This window comes from Notothenia coriiceps, unplaced genomic scaffold (genome assembly GCF_000735185.1).
Source record: "Notothenia coriiceps isolate Sejong01 unplaced genomic scaffold, NC01 NC01_scaffold00020999, whole genome shotgun sequence".
Taxonomy (NCBI): domain Eukaryota; kingdom Metazoa; phylum Chordata; class Actinopteri; order Perciformes; family Nototheniidae; genus Notothenia; species Notothenia coriiceps.
Window position 1 is genome coordinate 1 of NW_011353700.1, and position 5,310 is coordinate 5,310.

Below are 5,310 nucleotides of genomic sequence, written 5' to 3' on the forward strand. Positions count from 1 at the left end.
GTACGTCGTGTGTGTGTCGTCGTGTGTGTCGTGTGTGTGTGTGTGTGTGTGTGTGTGTGTGTGTGTGTGTGTGTGTGTGTGTGTGTGTGTGTGGTGTGATCTGAGTGTGTGTGTGGCCTTGTGTGTGTGTGTGTGTGTGTGTGTGTGTGTGTGTGTGTGTGTGTGTGTGTGTGTGTGTGTGTGTGTGTGTGTGTGTGTGTGTGTGTGTGTGTGTGTGTGTGTGTGTGTGTGTGTGTGTGTGTGTCTGTCTGTGTCTGTCTGTGTGTGTGTTTATAAGAGAGAGCTGTAGGCAATGATTAACTATGCGGAACACAGTTTGATCAAACTACTGAGATAGTGGAAGTTGGGTACCCTTCGATACTACACACATATTTGCACACACCCATGCACATCTTACAGAGTTGTGAGCATGCCATGGATGGGTGGAGGGGTCAGAAGTAGCCAGTGTGTCTCCCCACCCTCAACATGTCAGTTAAAAGAGCTCTACTGTCTTTCTTCAGAAAATGAGGGGGAAACATATTTCTGACGCATTTTTTTCATATAGTAAACATCTGCAAATTTCAACTGTTGTGAAGTTTCTAAAATGAAAGAAACGTAACCTGGGGTCCTCGTGGTTTTCAACACCGCTGACTACAGTTTGCCTTTTGAATCCAGTACTGTATGTTTCCTAAGTGATTTTTAATGGTAACATTTGGATGAATATATTTCAGTGTGTCACGAAAACCAACTTGATGAGACTTGTAGAAACTTGACAATCCTTAATTATGAACCATTCAGAATCTATAATCATTAGTCTAGTGTTATGATAAACAGCACACACTGTGACTGTATACCTATTTCTACATTTGAAATGCTTTACTCTGTTTGTTTCTGATTTTCTTGTTAATTGGCTGTATAATAATTGACTGAATGAAGAAGGATTTATTAATCCAACTTCAAGTTCTCGTGCCTCGTATTCTGGCAATATTTAAATAGGTTTGCTGATGTATTTAACTCACTACTAAGGTGACTCTCAACACATCTGTAAGGTTGCTGCATTACATCTTAAAACAATTCACATATAGAAAAAAAAGTAGATTATCAATTAGCATTATGCTAGCTCACTGAATATACTTTCCCCATTGTAATCTGGATGTGAAAGTGTTGCATGCTAACTCCAAAATCATGAGGACAATGAATGTGCGGGCAACTGTTTTCAATTATGCAGACAATAAGATGTCAAGCAGAAGAATTACCTGCAGCTATATGGAGTTTTATGCATTTTCAGAAATCTAAAATATCAATACTTGCAGTGTTGGTTCTGTCGAGTCAGAGGCCTCTTTTCTCTTATCCCTTTGTTCAGAATAGAAACAAAACAAAAAATCGTTCACAGATGAATCACAACAGATTTCTAAACTTGTAGTAATCAACGTAGACAACACAATGCGTCTGTAAAACAGGTTGAGCTTGCAATGTGCAACTGTCATTTCCTGGAAAAATAGATTCCTGTATTGCTGTAATTCAATCCACCCACACACACGTATTTATATCATATTCCACTTCTGAATGAATCAGGTGTACGCTCACTATTTGATAAATGTTTTGCACTGGATTGCCACGTGTTACTTATTGAATTACATGTTTCTTACTATAAGTGTGTGATAGGATTAAGATAAATGTATTAGACCCTGACTGAAGTATGAGGTCGTTTGAGGGAGAATTTGGCGCGAGTTGGATGCCATGAACTGACTCTTTGTAATGATTTAAAGGAACCAGGGTTGCATTTGTAATTTAGAGGCACTGGTGACCTGGAGATCAGGAGTCTCACGCTTGTGGCGAAGCTAAACGTATCACTGCGCTTTTCCATTTTATATGATGCTCTTTTTCCGAGTAATTTACGCTACGTGAAGCCGCACAATGTCTCTGCAACTATAAGCTTCAGTTGCTTGATCATCGAAATTAAGGACAAGAGTAAAGGGTTGGATGACAGAGTGCTGACAGAAATGTTTTCTGTGACCGACAGATGAGACGGAGAGCTTTTGTTTCTTTCTTCTCCGCGTCCTCATACCGAGACGTTGACATGTTCCCCCTCTCTAGCTTGTATCAACCGTAACTGAGTAAACGTATCAGGTTTTGAACCTGAGTGGGAGATCGGTTAGTTGGCCAGCTGGCTGCGTGTGTGTGTGTGCGTGCGTGTGTGTGCGTGTGCGTGTGTGTGTGTGAGAGAGAGTGCCACAGAAAAAGATAAATGAGAGCGAGGTATGAAGGCACGGTGTGAGGAATAGAGTGGGTGCGCCGGGGCCATCATTGGGGTCACTGCAGGCGGGCGGGGTTTAGGTTCAGGTCACACAGGCAGCTGAATCACTGAGAATTGATGGGAGGCAGGAAGTCTTGAGAGCAGAGGGGAGGTAGACGTCATATCTGTGTTTTTTATTAGTCTGCATTACCGAGCTAGATAGAAATGCTCCCTCTTCTTTTGTACAACGCTTGTTAAAAGTTTTTTTTAATCTAGCATAACAATAAAACATTTGTATTTATCCTGAGCAGAGAATACATTCACACTCTCTCTGTGTATTTAATGCCGTCACAACCAACAACAATGTCTTGGAAGCGTAATGTCCACAATCAAGGTTTCCCCCATAAACACTGTTAGCTCTGTTAGCACTATATCTGTTGTTAGCGTTGTTAGCTGCTAACTGCTGGCTGAGCCAATGATGAGAGGTGAGAGCCCTGTGAAGATAATCTCTCAATTAGATACACTATAGATATTTATATATTTATTTCTTCTGTTGATAGTTATATTTGTGTTGTTTGCTGTCTATGATTATTTTTCTATTTTAAATTGTATCATATGTTTGTACATTAACTCACGTGCTATGCCTTGTTAACGTGCTGCTGAAACAGAAAAACAATCTTCAAATTTTGATCAACAAAGTACATCTAATCTAATCATTACAATTATCTGGATTCCCTTTCTGGAAAATTATGACATTGTTAACCAATATGCCAAATCATAATAAACATCTATCTAGCAATATTTAACCCTCCTATTGTCTTTGTTTCCCTCCTTACTTTGGTGTTCGCTGTCAAATTTGACTGGTCCTGTTTTAACTGCTATTACATTAACACAAAAACCATTAATCATCACCACATTTAATTTAAAACCCTTTCAAACTGTACATATTGTATCAGACTACTGGTATACATGAAAAACTGCAGTAAATATACAAATAACAGACACTGAGTGAACATGTATCGCGTGTGCCAGGTGTGATCCATGTGGGGGGATGGGCACATAAGAGCGGGAAATGTATCAAATTGTTCTGTGTGTGTGTGTGTGTGTGTGTGTGCCAGGTGTGATTAACATGGGGGGAGGGGCACATCTAGAGTATGTGGGTTTTTCTGTGTGTGTTTTATCTGTTTTATCTGATCTGGATGGTTACTAATTCCTCTTCTGTATGACCGGGTGTTACAAAGTTGACTAAATCATCCAAAATTCAATGAAAGTGGTGATCAGCCATTTTAAATGTTCAAATGTCTACTGTGAAGGATATCATAAAGTCTTAATGCAATTGAATGTAAAACAAAAAAGTTATGATTGATGAAAGTAGTAAATCGGTCAGATTTGACCCGAAGACAACAGGAGGTACAGAAAGGTGTGTATTTGTGCTAGCTTGGGCCTGTATCCACATCCATTATAGTGCTATGAAGAATTTAATATAGCGTCATCACTAAAAATAGAGAGAAAATAAACTATAAATATCAGTAAAAAATTCCTGAATTCAAGTCTCAGGTTTTTCTGCATTTATTACATTTCTTTGCTGATATTTTTCATTTTTCAGTGAAAATCAGGCCATGGTGTGTCTCCACTTATATTGATGTTTGACTGTTTTTGTAATAGCAACAAAGCTATTAGTTTTCATTATAACTCATCTATAAATCATACAGCTGCTTACATAACTTATCTTAATATAGAAAGGGGTATGTTAGTGCGAGCTTGGGCCTGTATCCACATCCATTATAGTGCTCTGAAGAATGTAATACAGCGTCACCACTAAAACTAGAGAGAAAATTAAATATCAGTTAAAAATTCCTGTTTCAGGTTTTTCTGCCTTTTTTATACATTTCTTTGCAGATATGTTTCATTTTACACTGAAAATCAGGGCATGGTGTCTCTCCAGCTATATTGATGTTTGACTGTTTTTGTAATACTGTAGCAACAAAGACATTAATTTTCCTCAAAACAAATCTATAAATCATAGCTGCTTATATAACTTATTGGAAAACAGAAAGGTGTGTATTTGTGCGAGAGAGAAGCTTGTACCCAGTAACCCTGAGCTATTGACTCTCTGCATGTTGACCTGTGCATACTTGACACTCAGGGCCAGCCTGGATTAGCTGGACACACTGCAGCTAGCGGCATGGATTAAATGCATCAACCCATTCAACTGCAATGCTCTCTTACACACAGCTGACCACACTCCTTCCACCCAGAGGTGCCTGTTCTTTGTCACGCCAGCTATTGTGTGCCATACACTGTGGAAAGCCAGCAGTGTGTTGTTTCAGCTTGGCTATTGCGTCAATGACGGGTCCTCCGCCTGGGTGCCCGAGGGCCTGTGGGTGCTGTAGGGTTAATACCTGAGGATCAGAGGGATTGCCCCAGCCTGGAGACTGCACACATAACATCACTCTGTCCTCCCCTCTATAGCTTTGTCGTCTCGAGCTGGACCGAACTTTGGGAACTGCAGCATGTGAAGCAGCTTTTCCAAATTCAAATTTCCATGGCCTCTTTGGCAAAATTCACCTGGAACTCATCAGAGCTGAGGACTTCTCGGAAAAATGGAACTGGAAATGCCCTCTCAGACTCCTGTTCTCACACTCTTAATGGAAATCTAAACAAAAAACACCCCAACCGCTCTCTCTCTTTCTCTCTCTCTCTTTCTCTTGCTCCCTCTCTCTGTAACACACACACACTCCACTGTTTCATCTGATAAGTTGGTGTGAAAGTCATATATGGAATGTATGTATACACGTGCAATGGAAAGTCTTTATATTTATAGATGTACCGTATCTCAGAGTGGTGCAGAAAAATTAACTACATTTTTGTTTCCATTACAGTTTTCCTTCCAGCCCCAATGCGTGTAGATCGCCCTAAAGTCACCTTCTACTTTTAGGAAGTATTAATGCTACCTGGAATAAAAATGTGCTTTATTTGCCAAGACAGGATATACAGCAAAGAAACTTTTCCAGTACTGGACATTGATTTACAACCCATTTCAGTCAAGCATGTGCTGACTAGTCATGTTTCTCTTTTTTGTGTTTAATTCACAG